General features: G+C 43.5%; 1 protein-coding gene and 1 pseudogene across 1 annotated transcript in view; both read right to left on the bottom strand.

Moving 5' to 3' along the window:
- Positions 1 to 16,113, bottom strand: part of LOC126260446 (spidroin-2-like) — a 179,597-nt gene that overhangs the window by 95,701 nt on the left and 67,783 nt on the right. The window lies entirely within an intron of this gene.
- LOC126261235 (5S ribosomal RNA) lies at positions 4,286 to 4,403 on the bottom strand (annotated as a pseudogene).

Genomic DNA, 16,113 nt, shown 5'->3' with positions numbered 1-16,113 from the left:
ATATCAACATCCTAATGACGCTTCTCCAGTAGACAATTCAGATGATAGTTTTTGATTCTGTGTCCTCAGATTTAAAATTCTTAGATTGCGTTTCACTCTACTTAACTATACATTTAGTCCTTCCTCTCTGTTAGGTTATGTGGATGACATTTCATTCATTACTCGTTATTCTTTGCAAATTTTAGCTTACGATAATGATAAGTCCTTTATACTGCGCTTCTAGAGTGTAATCTGGTGACGATTACTACGTGGGGACTTCAGAAAATAAGCTACACACATCGTCCCGTGCTAAGAGCATTGTGCAGCCAAGAGTGGCGCATTGTCAAAATAAAATACGTTTCCTCGATTTTCTGCAGGCACAATTCTGCTGTAGTACAGATAACAGGTCGATCACAGTGCGCAAAATATGATTCTTGCGAGAAAACGTCTAAATTACACGCAGATTCACCGTAAAATTCTGGACTAAATGCAATGTCACGACGAGCCGTAGTGAAATGGTGATATTTGACTAAGGCCGCAGGGGCCGGAGTGGCCGAGCGGTTCTAAGCGCTACAGTCTGGAAACGCGCGACCGCTACGGTCGCAGGTTCGAATCCTGCCTCGGGCATGGATGTGTGTGATGTCCTTAGGTTAGTTAGGTTTAAGTGGTTCTAAGTTCTAGGGAACTGATGACCTCAGAATTTAAGTCCCATAGTGCTCAGAGCCATTTGATCTAAGGCCGCACAGACAGGGATATAGTGATACGAAAATCCAGATCTTGCTGCATCTGATTTCTATCTTTTCGACAAACTGAGAAAACATCTGTGCAGGTTTTCCAACGATGAGGTCCTCGAATGGCTCCGTAACCAAGGAGCGGACTTCTACCGTCGAGGAACTGAAGGACTGGTAGAACTTCCCGACCGTTGTTCGCAGAGAATTGATGATAATGTTGAAAAATTGGGTGATGTATAAGGGACAGTCAAATGAAAACCAAATATACACCACTACGGGTTCACTTCGACTGCAGAGTTCGTTTGTACGTCGAATTCCTCGAGAGTGGAAGCGTAATCAATACGCAGCGTTATTAACACACTTTGCAGGAACTGCGGTGCGCCATAAAATCAATCCGCCCAGGAATGCTGTCACACGGAATTATCCTGTTGCATGATAACGCCCGCCCCCCACACTGCCAATCGGACGAAGGCTACGCACCAGCGATTTGGTTGGAAAACACTGCAAAATACTCCGTACAGCCAGAATTTTTCTCCCTGTGATTTTCACACCTTTGACGACCACAAAAACGACATGTTTGGACGTCGGCTTCAGTCGGACGAGCAAGTGCAAGAGTGATTGCGGTTGTGGATCCGTCAGCGGGATAAATGTCTCAGCGAGTGTGGTGATTACTTTTGAACAGAATCATTCCATGGTCCCGTTGTAACGAGTGTTCGGTTTTCATTTGACTGCTCCTCATATCTGTGTCACTTTGAGATGTGGTGCAGCTTTCGGTAAGTTACGTGGCCAGCCATCGTAATGTGTAAGCTACTTTTTGAAGTACCCTCTTATACAGTCGAACATATTTGGAATGCGACACATATCGTTTGCTGAGTGGAGCGTCAAAGTAGTTTCTGTGTTGCATACGAAAAATGTGTGCCGTACAACACTAGAATCCAGACCTTGTGTTTTCAAGAGTACTCTCCCCCACTCACTGAGACACTTGAATCGGTCCTGAATACCCACGTAAAACACGGTTCTGCCATTACTGTTGCTTACGAGCCTAAATGCTTCACGAGCTGCACTGTTTGTCGTTGTAACTTTCCTCGCTGAACCGATGCTCGCTCGTTCTGAATGCCTGGTGTCCTCTTGAAGTGGCCGTACACTCATTCACGAGTGAAAGCGGCACTGTTTATTCGTTGAAAAGCTTCCCATGTTTATATAGTGACTGTTCCGGAATCTACATAGTGCCGTATGGAGCCTCCTGCCACAGTGCCGTACATATCCTGCTCAGTATCCTAAACCGCTGTCTTCATTCAGATCCCCGCCGTTTACGATTCACCAGGAACTACGTTCTCGGTATAGCATTTCTGTCTTGAAAAAGGGAGGTCGTAGTTCCACTCGACGTATGTGTGGGTTTAAGTGCTCTTTTACTATTTGAGACCTGTAATACGCTTTAATATTATTCATACTCAAATAGACCATGAATACTGCGTATTTCAGTTTTTAATAATTGATATTCAAGACTGGATTTGAACGTATTGTAATATAAAAGAAAAGAAACAAGGTAATCATTTTTAAAAGTATGTACGGGGTAAAGGGTATATTCTATGACTATTTCAATAACGTTTTGCTGGCTAAATGACCGAGAACTCAAACGCCAAACACAGAAAATTTAAAAAACATGTTTGATTCCCTTATTGACTGGACGCTATCCTTACCTACAAAATCCACATCAAATCTTGCGTTGACGGACACCGCAATACGATTGTTGAGACTTCGGAACACCAGAATACGTAATACGCCAGGTACACTGCCTATAGAACTGCAGACATCTACAGTTATTCACTGGGTTGATTATCTGACGAGTCAGTTTTGTGGCATCACGTCAGCAGCGCTACAGTCTCTGTCTCAAGGTGGTAATGTGCAAGGTGAATTTCTTTTATTTTGCAGCCTGTTTCGGCCTTTCATACTATCTTCATGAACAAAAACATTACTATGGACTCATGTTCACTTTACGGTATGCAAAAGTATTTATCAAGTCATTCTGTATCAAAAGTTCCTTAAAATTCTGTTTAGACAAAAAGTTCACTAGATGTCATTAATGGGAGAGAGAAAACTCAAAATACAAATGCTCTTGTAATCAATGTTGTCATTTAATTTAAGAACAGCGGCAGCAACAGGAAAATTGGAATTAATTGTGTAACTTTTAAGAAACTTATGATATCCAAACTGAAACCAGTAAATGACCACATACGGAGAGATTCAACATTTTATACTTGAGAAACAATGACCACTATTAAGAGTGCAGTTGGTCTAGTATACTAATTACGTGTCATAAGTACAAGTATAATATGGACTATTTCATGGTAATAGAAAGATTTAGGATCCAAATAACAGACTTGTTATATCATGAAGTAACAGTATTACTTATGAAGCAACAATATTGGACAACACCGTGAGTTGAAGTGAATAAAGAAAAATTTTCAGATGAAAAAATTGGATCCTGACAACATAAGAAAGAATGAGTCGAAGTGATATTTTCCTAGGTTGTAAATATAGCCTCTGAGAGTCATTCGCTACATTAGGAGAATATTAAAATGAAGAAAATCTGAATGAAGTCCACGGAGATAAAAAACCGAATTAAAGCTACAGAGGCCACCGTGTTTACAGGAATGTTAAGGAGCAAGGAATATATCAGATCTAGACTCATGAATGCGAAAAAAGCACTGTTCAGCAAGAGAGAAAATAAGGTCCGATCAGTCGCGAAATGGAAACCTGAGTGAAAATCCAAAATTTTTGATATAAAATAGTTAACTACACGTTCCAGCTACTTCTTTACATAGTCACCGCTTCGATTGAGACATTTGTCGTAGAATTATACTAACTTTCTAATACGCTCGTCACAGAATTCAGCCTTCTGTGCTGTCTACCAATTCTCTACGTTGATCTGCAGCTTGTAGTCTGTGCCAAAATGTTTTCACAGCCAGCGATTCCTGTGAGCAGAGATGAACAACAGAAAGAGCCAAGTCCGGGCTGTATGGTGGGTGGCGAAACACTTCTTATCGAAAACGCTGTAGAGGCGTCCCCATTGCTCCTGCAATGTGCGATCGAGTGTGTCATGAGGAAGGAAATTCGTGACAGTTAGGGTGCGTGGGCTGCTTGAAATCAGGCGAAATATCTCACAGGCACTCGCACTTGGCGGGAGACACTGTTTTCTAATCATCGTTACTTGGTCGCCGTGCGTTCAGGACTGAAAAGAGGGACGTGACGCTGTCGATGGACATACAAGCGACACTGTGCAACACATCTACGCAATTTCATCGGATTTTCGCTGTGGTTTCCATTTCGCGATCGATGGTATCTTACTTTCCTGATAGCCCTCGTAGAATTGTATGTCTGGAGCAGCGTGCGAACTATGGGAAAACCAAATAAAAAAACTGAAAGTATCATACTTTAAATATGGCGACATAACTCCCCGCACAGGCCATGAAGGCCCAAAGGTACCGACTGGCCGCCGTGTCATCATCAGCCCACAGGCGTCACTGGATGCGGCTATGGAGGGACATGTGGTCAGGGGCTGAGTGCACCCTGCATGCCAACAGCGCTCGGCAGACCGGGCTGTCACCCATCCAACTGCTAGCCCAGCCCGGCAGCGCTTAACTTCGGTGATCTGACAGGAACCGGTGTTATCACTGCGGCAAGGCCGTTGGCATATGGCGACAGAGGAATATATTAAAAATAAAGTTGACAGTTAAAGTAAGAAATTAAAAGATACTATAATACATGAAACAGACAATCGTAAGTAAGATGGGAAAATTCATAGTTTGGCACCTGAAAGAGCAGTAAAAGGAAAAGCATTATAGGGGTAAACAGAGGTTAAAAATAAAAAGCAAATTATGAAGACTGATGGGTGACTCACCTCATCGAAATAAAACATTAACAGAAGATCGGAATTTTTTACAGCCGTGGTCTTGGGGTAGTGTCTTTGATTAGTAATCAAAACGATCTCGGTCCCGGGTTCGAAACCAACCACCGCTTAAATTGTGATTAATAATCAGCATTGGCTACCGGAGACCTCCGGCATAAGGGGTCATCCTCATTCAGCCAACGACCTTGTCAAAGAGGGCGGAGGAGAGTACAGAGGCTCAGGGCACTCTCTTGTTCTTGGGATGGGAAACTGTCCCTAAAGGAAGAAGAATCAGCAATGATCAACGGAATGAGGATGCCGAAAGCAGTGGAAACCACGGCATTAAAGACACATACCGTGTACCCACATGACATTTGCCCTGTAATTGAAAGAGTCTCATGATGATCTCTCCATTTGCAAAAGATTCCGGAATATTCCCCCACTCAGATCTCCGGGATGGGCTGCCAACGGGGAAGTGACCATGAGAAAAAGACTGAATAACAAACGAAAGGATAAAGTTCTGCGAGTAGGGGCGTGGAATGTTAGAAGTTCGAACGTGGTAGGGAAGCTAGAAAATCTGAAAATGGAAATGCAACGGCTCAATTATATATAGTTGTGGTCAGTGAAGTGAAATGGAAAGAAGACACGGATTTATGGTCAGATGTGTATAGCTGATATCAACAGCATTAGAAAATGGTGTAATAGGACTAGGATTCGTTATGAATAGGAAGGTAGGGCAGAGAGTGTGTTAATGATAGGGTCGTTATTGTCAGAATCGACAACAAACCAACACCAACGACGGTAGTTCAGATATACAGGCCGACCCGACGTCGCAAGCACAAGACCGAGAGATAGATAAAGTATATGAGGAAATTGAAAGGGTAATACAGTACGTAAAGGGAGATGAAAATCTAATAGTCATGGGGGACTGGAATGCAGTTGTAGGGAAAGAGGTAGAATAGAAGGTTACAGTAGAATTTGGGCTTGGGACAAGGAATGAGAGAGGAGAAAGACTAATTGTGTTCTGTAATAAATTTCAGCTAGTAACAGCGAATACTCTGTTCTAGAACCACAAGAGGAGGAGATATACTTGGAGAAGGCCGGGTGATACGGGAAGATTTCAGTTATATTACATCATGATCAGACAGAGATTCCGAAATCACAGACCAGATTGTAAGGCTTACCCAGGAGTGGATATAGACTCAGATCAAAATGTGGTAGTGATGAAGAGTAGGCTGAAGTTTAAGAGATTAGTCAGGAAGAATCAATACGCAAAAAAGTGGGGTACAGAAATACTAAAGAATGCAGAGGTACGCTTGAAGTTCTCTATGGCTATAGCTATAGCAATAAGGGGTAGCTCAGTAGGATATACAGTTAAAGACGAACGGACATCTCTAAAAAGGGCTATCACAGAATTTGGAAAGGAAAATATACGTACAAAGAAGGTAACTGCGGAGAATACTTCAGTTGAACGATGAAAGAAGGAAGTACAAAAATGTTCTGGGAAAGAAATGGGAATTTATTTAGAAGAATCAGAATTTAAGAGAGCTTTGGAGGATTTAAGATCAAATAAGGCAGAAGGGATAGGTAACATGCCATCAGAATTTCTAAAATCAGTGGTGGAAGTGGCAACAAAACGACTATTAACGTCTGGCGACATACAATGTGACTTTCGGAAAAATATCATCAACACAATTCCGAAGGCTGCAAGAGCTGACAAGTGCGAGAGTTGTCGCACAATCAGTTTAACAACTCATGTATGCAAGTTGCTTACGAGAATAATATGTAGAAGGACGGAAAAGAAAATTGAGGATGTGTTAGATGACGATCAGTTTGGCTCCAGGAAAAGCAAATGCACGAGAGAAGCAATTCCGACGTTACGGTTGATAATGGAAGCAAGACTAAAGAAAAATCAAGACAAAAAATGGCTCTGAGCACTATGGGACTTAACATCTGAAGTCATCAGTCCCCTAGAACTTAGAACTACTTAAACCTAACTACCCTAAGGACATCACACACATCCTTGCCGAAGGCAGGATTCGAACCTGCGACCATAGCGGTCGCACAGTTCCAGACTGAAGCGCCTAGAGCTGCTCGGTCACACCCGCCTGGCAAGAATCAAGACATTTTCATAAGATTAATCAACCTGGAAAGAGCTTTCGACAATGTATATTGGTGCAAGATATGCAACATTCTGAGAAACACGGGGATAAACTACAGGGAGAGACGGGTAATATTCAATGCGTACAAGAGCAGAGAGGCAATATTAAAAGTGGACGACCAAGAACGAAATGCTCGAATAAAAAAGGGTGTAACACAGGCATGTAGTCTTTCGCCCCTACCGTTCAATCTGTACATAGAAGAAGCAGTGACGGAAATAAAAGAAACGTTCAGGAATTGAATTAAAATTCAGGTGAAAGGATGCCAGTGATACGATTTGCTGATGACATTGCTATCGTGAGTGAAAGTGAAGAAGAATTACATGATCCGCTGAATGGAATATGGATTGAGAGTAAATCAAAGAAAGCTGAAAGTAATGAGAAGTAGCAGAAATGGGAACAGCGAGAAACTTAATACCAGGAGTAATGTTCACGAATTAGATGAAGTTAAGGAATTCTGTTACCTAGGCAGCAAAATAACCATGACGGACGGAGCAAGGAGGACATCAAAAGTAGCCTAGCACTGACGTAATAATTGAAGACGTAGGTTACAAGTGCTACTCTGAGATGAAGAGGTTGGCGCAGGAGAGAAATTCGTGGCGGACCGCATGAAACCAGTTAGTAGAAGCCTGACGACTCAAAAAAAGAAAAAAAAGGAAGGACGGACGACAGCACAAAATCGGTAAAAAGTCCAATGGCTCTAAAACAAAATAAGAAAGAGATGCACAATCTTCACCCACCCACATCGCCGAATTGTCAGAGACAGCATAACTGTGTAGCAAGTTCCCCTATAATTAACTCCTATTAAAATTATCGTAACTCTTTTCCTCTAGAGATAGCTCAATTTCTCTGTCACTAGTTTTCCGTCATTGCACCGTTACAGCGTGGTATGGCATTTATTGCTGTGATACCAGAAGAGTCTGCGCGGGGCTTCCTGTACGGCAGGAAACCACTTCAGCGTCAGCGATTTATATTTACGGTACAGTAGCGGTCAGAAGAACGGAAAAGAACAAGTAGAACAAACGTAGCCACCCGGCCTTATTTGCCTGGCCTGGTTATTACCTCCTTTCCCCCTTGAGTTCTCATGGTCCACAGACGACGAACCCGTTAGGAAATGTTAGCGCCACGTTGCCCGGAGACAGACGGAGCCCTCGGTGCCATGTGTTAATTGATTAGCTTCCGGTACAGTCGTAGGCAGAGCTAGCTGGTCTGAAGAGTCTGAGTTCGACTATTGGTCACCAGCCAAAAATTCGATGTTAGATATGGGTTCGAGTGGATACGTTATCAGAAATCTCTGCTAATTTCAAAAGACGAGGGAATGAAGAATTAGGGCACAGAATAGAGGGTACAGAAGAAGGAAAGTGGAGTGCGGCTCCTATGATTTGTATGAAGCCAAACACTGCGCTCAACGCCATATTGAAACCGACGAAACGCGAAGCGATAGCCGCTTACTACTACAGCTCGAAGTGGACATTTTTACGGAACGAAACATATCCAATCGACCAAACGAAAGCTTTTACGAACGGAGACGGTAATACAACGAGTTGTGACAAAACTTTAGTTAAAAATTCATCGCGTAGACTTTGAAATTCATTATTGTTCACACGTGAAAGCTGTGAATTGCCACTATTTTTAGCTTCAGATGATAATGAAATTATTTTGTTATGTAAAAATCGGTTTTTTCCTTGCAGCAATTTTGTTTTACTCTTAATTTTTCTTGTCTGGGAGTTTGTGCTGATAAATCAATTTCACTTCCAACAGAAACACATGGTACAGGACATTCTGCAGGAATTTCAGTCCATATATCAGTGCTGGAACTTTCATTCATATTTTTAACCATAGGTATCACACATAGGTATCACTTAGGTAAGACATAGGTACCACTTTAAATGAAGAAAATAGGCTGCATTAAAATTTAATTTATACAAACGATTTGAATTAGGCCCAGACCTATTATGTAAGATGAGCTATATTCGTTTAATAAATGACATTTAATAAGTGTAGTAAAGAAACTTTCGTCAAGCTTTGTCCTAAATATGAGCGTTTCCATTATATAACTCTTGGTCTTGCGGTAGCGTTTTCGCTTCCCGCGCACGGTGTCACGGGTGCAATTCCGGGAGGGGTCAGCGAGTTTTCCTGGCTCGAGATGACTGGGTGTTGTTGTGTCGTCTACATCATCATCATTCATACCCATTACGGTTGGAGGAAGGCAATGGCAAACCACCTCCACTAGGACCTTGCCTAGTACGGTGGTGCGGGTCTTCCGCATCGTCCCCTACGCTCCTCGGAGTATGGGACCTCATCTTCTCTTCAACTCTTGGTATAAAAGTCTTCTTCTTCTTTATATTCTTCCATCAGTATGTGTAACAATAACTCCCGTTCAGTAATTTGAGAAACGGCTTCCTCGAACTGTTCACAACTAAGCTGCAGACTACAGTACTTGCAGATGGAGCGCAAAGACAGCGTGCTCGGGGCCAGTGCGTACAAATAAAATATTTTAACTTCTATTTTCTTCGTACTGTAATGAGATGTGCTATTCTTTCCAACCTTAAAGACAATGTCGATATGTTAGTTACATTTATTACAAGCAACTTAATAGCTACAATGAATCAAACGTAAAGTAGCCAGCGACCACATTTATCACTGCAAACCCTTCAAATTGTATACTACAGCGCGCTCGAAAACTAAGTATCACCAATACCGAAAAAATAAGCAGTAATATACAACTACAAAATACGAACGAAATGAATATTGTGCGCCAGTTAGTTTCCTCGCAATCGATTAACAGGTATTATAAACTGTAGTCAAGGTAAAAATGCGAAACAAGCCGTTTTAAAATTTTTAAAGAAAAAGGTGACCTCTACTGCAAAACTAACTCCTGGAGTTGATGTATCCTTGCTTAATTTACGTACAGTATTTTTTACAGTTTAATGAGCTTTTACTGTTTGCAGCAAGAAAGTAGGAAAAGACTCATTTTTCTCACGTTATACTATCAGCCCCTTCGCGGAAACCGCTCATTGCTTTTTCTTTGTGGTCTTTTCTCTTTACGCTGCTCGTTATGTATTTTTAACTTTAACAGTACACAAGACTACTTTGATTTGTAGGTAAGTCCATCAGCTGAAATGCAAAGTTAATGAAGCAAACAAAACGTATCCGTTCGCCTTTGGCCTCAAGCAAAGCTGTTTAATCAGTTTCAATATGGAAATTTCGTGCGTGCTAAATTTTGACGCATCAGTTGCAGCCGTGTTTCCATTCTGTGATTAGCGTTCAACGTCCCATCGACGCCGGGATCGTCAGAGACTGAGGAAACGCTCTGGTTGGGGAAAAATGGCGAAGGAAATAGTCCGTGAGCTTTTCGAAGAAATCATCTTGGCGCTGCCATTAATCGATTTACGGAAAACGCGGAAAATCTAAATCTAGATTAGCTACAGTTTGTATAAAAGTAAAATTACTCCGAGTATCCGTTTGGACAAGTTTCTATAGACTCATAGCAATAACAGCAAGCGTTTGCCTTTGATAGCGACGTAAAGTCGAAACGCGTAAAGCGTATTGGAAAAATGAAATTGTGATCAAGACACCTCAAAGTGTTTAAGTAACTAGATTGCCGCTAGGGGACTTGGACCGACTCCTCTCGAATGTGGTCCCAATGACTTACCACAGCGCCCCCACGATAGGCAATAGTGGCACGGCGTTGAACATGTACTGGCACGTTGAGACCCTGTATTTTTTACTCACGCCAATACGATGGATTCAGAAACTACAAAAGTGGATGGAGGGGTGGGAAACAAAACCTAACTATCCGTTCACATTCCCTGTAGCTGACCTAATTCAGTTTCAATGAATGTCGATATGATGTGCTCAATAAAGGAGAAAGTTGCTGTAAGTTTTCTTCCCACATTCTTCTACACGGACTTCTACACGTATATTTGGCCAGCAACGGTACAGCGCATGGTGCGACTACTCATACAAATATTAACGGCATTCCGTCCCATTCTATTCACGTGTCGAGAGGTGGATTAAGTATAGTGTACGTGAGTCGGTACACACGCTGATCTCTCTCAACCTGTTTCCATGATCTCTACACCCGCCGTACTATGGTATTTCCAGGACCTTCGCACCGCTACACGTTTTCTAAACTTACCATACTCTGTTCTGAGGGTATTAGGTCGCCTCTCTTCCGGATATTCCAGTTTAAGTTCCTTAAGTGTCTTGTCCACTGAAAGGCCTTGTTCTAAAGAACGCTAAATGCTGATGTGCTGCTCTACAGTTGTCGCTTGCAAGTGGTTTCCTTTACACATGCACCTTCACAGTGTTACCCCTAGGTGTTTAAACCAAATTTCTGGCACTATATTACTTAACGATTGATATTGGAAGCGGATACTCTCTTACTTCGTTATAGCCGTTACATCGCATTTGCCTGCAGTCAAAGAGTTGTTTCATTCAACAGACCAAATACCTACATAAATAAGCCGAAGTCCCACGCCGCGTTTTTGTCTATATGTGAAGACTAATCTAAGGAATTAGTATAGAAACTTTGACACGGTTTTCCAAAAGATATACGCTGAGTCAAGAGGAAGCCTTGTGTACATAATTTACTACCGCTACGTCACACAAGTTTTCCGGCCGTAGATACTTATGAGGAGGACACGACATGTACTACAAACTGGTTTCAAAGAAACTTTCCCCAATGTTTCGTCTTTTCCGTAGGCACTCGAACATTTCTGCCAGAGTTTTCCACGTAAGTTTCATGTCTTTTAGCGGTCGATAGACTCAGCCTAACCAGTGACATAGTGGCAAGCGTTGCGCTTGCAGCTTCTACGTCCTGCGTTCGAAACCCGATTATTGCTTTCATTTAATTTAGTGTTTTTTCGTTTATCTACTCATCTCCGTAGGAAATTACTACAGGAATATTTCCTATCAAATTAGGGGATACAAAGGCGTTACATTAATTGTAAAATTACACTTAAGTTTCAAACTCTCGTATACTTATTATACAACATACACTCCTGGAAATGGAAAAAAGAACACATTGACACCGGTGTGTCAGACCCACCATACTTGCTCCGGACACTGCGAGAGGGCTGTACAAGCAATGATCACACGCACGGCACAGCGGACACACCAGGAACCGCGGTGTTGGCCGTCGAATGGCGCTAGCTGCGCAGCATTTGTGCACCGCCGCCGTCAGTGTCAGCCAGTTTGCCGTGGCATACGGAGCTCCATCGCAGTCTTTAACACTGGTAGCATGCCGCGACAGCGTGGACGTGAACCGTATGTGCAGTTGACGGACTTTGAGCGAGGGCGTATAGTGGGCATGCGGGAGGCCGGGTGGACGTACCGCCGAATTGCTCAACACGTGGGGCGTGAGGTCTCCACAGTACATCGATGTTGTCGCCAGTGGTCGGCGGAAGGTGCACGTGCCCGTCGACCTGGGACCGGACCGCAGCGACGCACGGATGCACGCCAAGACCGTAGGATCCTACGCAGTGCCGTAGGGGACCGCACCGCCACTTCCCAGCAAATTGGGGACACTGTTGCTCCTGGGGTATCGGCGAGGACCATTCGCAACCGTCTCCATGAAGCTGGGCTACGGTCCCGCACACCGTTAGGCCGTCTTCCGCTCACGCCCCAACATCGTGCAGCCCGCCTCCAGTGGTGTCGCGACAGGCGTGAATGGAGGGACGAATGGAGACGTGTCGTCTTCAGCGATGAGAGTCGCTTCTGCCTTGGTGCCAATGATGGTCGTATGCGTGTTTGGCGCCGTGCAGGTGAGCGCCACAATCAGGACTGCATACGACCGAGGCACACAGGGCCAACACCCGGCATCATGGTGTGGGGAGCGATCTCCTACACTGGCCGTACACCACTGGTGATCGTCGAGGGGACACTGAATAGTGCACGGTACATCCAAACCGTCATCGAACCCATCGTTCTACCATTCCTAGACCGGCAAGGGAACTTGCTGTTCCAACAGGACAATGCACGTCCGCATGTATCCCGTGCCACCCAACGTGCTCTAGAAGGTGTAAGTCAACTACCCTGGCCAGCAAGATCTCCGGATCTGTCCCCCATTGAGCATGTTTGGGACTGGATGAAGCGACGTCTCACGCGGTCTGCACGTCCAGCACGAACGCTGGTCCAACTGAGGCGCCAGGTGGAAATGGCATGGCAAGCCGTTCCACAGGACTACATCCAGCATCTCTACGATCGTTTCCATGGGAGAATAACAGCCTGCATTGCTGCGAAAGGTGGATATACACTGTACTAGTGCCGACATTGTGCATGCTCTGTTGCCTGTGTCTATGTGCCTGTGGTTCTGTCAGTGTGATCATGTGATGTATCTGACCCCAGGAATGTGTCAATAAAGTTTCCCCTTCCTGGGACAATGAATTCACGGTGTTCTTATTTCAATTTCCAGGAGTGTATGTGCGTATCGTATTTTCAGGTGTTCTAACCACCAAGAGATGAATACACTAAGCAGATTCAGAAGGATGTAGGTTGCTGTAGGTGCTGGGAGATGAAGAAGCTTGCACAGGATAGAGTAGCATGGAGAGCTGCATCAAACCAGTCTCAGGACTGAAAACAACAACCTTTTTAAAATCTCTTATTGGTACATTTCATTCTTATATCAATTCCTATATTCGTTCCTATATTTTACTCTCATGTTTATTCTTCAGGAAGGTTTGGTGCATTCCCTTGGACGATCCCGATCGTAGAAACATTCCAAACATAGAAATTCCGAACCCGATGAGCATCGCGCGAAGGCAGGTTTTTCTTTATTTTAATCTCACTCGGGTAAGAAGCTAACATTGGTGAACATTTCAAGTGTTGGCAATAATTTCGCGGCGAACCACGCATAAGGGATCAATTTACCGAAAACTGGCGCTTGCAGTCGATTATGAACCAAGACACACTACAGGAATTTCACCGAAAACGATTTGAAATAATTTTCTCATTCATTTATTTTCTTTTAATTCATTCGTCAGACGTACAATTAGTAGACGACTAGGGACAACACAACATTATTTCAGTAAACATCTGAAAACTTTCATGTAGCCATGTTCTACGGACGTGGGCTGATAACTGAAAAACAAAAATAACAATAATAATCCGGTTTCGAACACAGGGCGCAAAAGTGCGAAACCGCGATGCTAGCCTCTACTCCAGCGGTTAAGTTGAACTAGTGACTCCCTAAAATGTACATAAAGTACCGCAAAAACGTTCACCGTCATTTTCTGCGGAACTGTCGAGTATCTACGCATAAGTCGAGACATGAAGGGCTTATTTCAATAATGGTACAACTCCATTTTTGTTCATTTTGAGATACAGAGGCCTAAAGTTAAATGAGCGCTGAAAAATCGGCAGTTGAGATATCAGATATATTCAAGCATGTGGCTTCTTGCAAGAGATGAACCTTTCTTTCTGTTTGTTTGGATCATTAATTTCAGAAGCATTAGAGACAGGGAAGTGGAGCTAATGGACTTGTGCCACTTTGAAATAGCCCTTCTCATGTTTTCGCTTATTTTCATCCCTCTTCCCCTGAAATAAGTTTCTGGGAAATCGGGTCATGGCAGCTACCGTCTTCTCCTCGTTAATACTGCCCGTGCAAAGCCGAGGCAGGTCGCTAGTGAACATTAATTCAGTCGACAGTGCCTTGCAATCTATGAGTGCTGGTGACCCTAATTGATAAATAGTTTGTACAGAGGTTGCTAAAAACACTAATATCCCTGTTACGCTTCCTTCGGGAACCTCCGATGTCAGTTTCGCTTTTCCGAAAATTCCTCGTTCAGAGTAATGAACTAAGTTATATTAGTCCAAAGTTCTTCGCAACTGCGAAGATACTTCGTAAGATCATGTCAGTCAACAATACGGAAAAGTATTGAACACGTTGAAGGAAGCCAGTTAGACGAAGATATTTCGGAAGATCATGTCAGTCAACAACACGGAAAAGTATTGAATACGTTGAAGGAAGAGTCTAGCCGTTCACCTTCATATGGTATTTGCGAGGTACAGTGTGTGATGAAATCATGTTATCCTTCAAAACCGTTGTTTTCCCTGTACGCTTGTTGGTTCTTTGAGATACACTTCTTTTCCTCCACGAACTTCAGAACTTCGCTCTTGGAACCTAAACAGTCAGAAGTTAGACATATTTGTATGTAATTCTACGCATACGTGATCTCAGCCTTTTTATGTAGAGAAGGGACGTAGGTTATTTTCCAGTGGTGTGCGATTTTTGGTTTCGCAAGAAATTCTCGTTTAATATCTGGTATTAATAGTGATAACCTGAAGTTAAATTTAACTGAAATTTTGTCAGTATCTTCTGACTGTTTCGGCTCTATTGATCATAGCTGTTTATCATTACAACGCTTTATTTCGATGTCAGTTATTTCGAACTACAGTTCATTGAGTACGTATGCCTACAGGATGTCAATTCCTACCTCTTCGGCCGTGCGGTTAAAGGCGCTTCAGTCTGGAACCACGTGACCGCTACGGTCGCAGGTTCGAATCCTGCCTCGGGCATGGATGTGTGTGATGTCCTTAGGTTAGTTAGGTTTAATTAGTTCTAAGTTCTAGGCGACTGATGACCTTAGCAGTTAGGTCGCATAGTGCTCAGAGCCATTTGAACCATTTGAACCTACTTCTTCTTGTTCTAATTCTCTTTCTCCTTTTGCCCTTTTCCGTTTCTCTCCTCGTGGTCGCCGTCGTTACAAGGCTTTTGGCAATGTTAGTGACAGTAGGTGGCCGGTTGCCCTTCCTGTCACCAGAACTGCACCCTGGACAGAACCTCTGTACCCCCATCTGTTTGCGCCTAGAGTAAATTCCACATTCAAATGTTTGCGTAACGTGTATCTGAGCTACACTCCTGGAAATTGAAAAAAGAACACCGTGAATTCATTGTCCCAGGATGGGGAAACTTTATTGACACATTCCTGGGGTCAGATACATCACATGATCACACTGACAGAAGCACAGGCACATAGACACAGGCAACAGAGCATGCACAATGTCGGCACTAGTACAGTGTATATCCACCTTTCGCAGCAATGCAGGCTGCTATTCTCCCATGGAGACGATCGTAGAGATGCTGGATGTAGTCCTGTGGAACGGCTTGCCATGCCATTTCCACCTGGCGCCTCAGTTGGACCAGCGTTCGTGCTGGACGTGCAGACCGCGTGAGACGACGCTTCATCCAGTCCCAAACATGCTCAATGGGGGACAGATCCGGAGATCTTGCTGGCCAGGGTAGTTGACTTACACCTTCTAGAGCACGTTGGGTGGCACGGGATACATGCGGACGTGCATTGTCCTGTTGGAACAGCAAGTTCCCTTGCCGGTCTAGGAATGGTAGAACGAT

This window comes from Schistocerca nitens, chromosome 5 (assembly GCF_023898315.1).
Source record: "Schistocerca nitens isolate TAMUIC-IGC-003100 chromosome 5, iqSchNite1.1, whole genome shotgun sequence".
In the NCBI taxonomy this organism is placed as follows: domain Eukaryota; kingdom Metazoa; phylum Arthropoda; class Insecta; order Orthoptera; family Acrididae; genus Schistocerca; species Schistocerca nitens.
The sequence above is the reverse complement of the archived record's forward strand: the minus strand, read 5'-3'. Positions and strand labels throughout refer to the sequence as shown.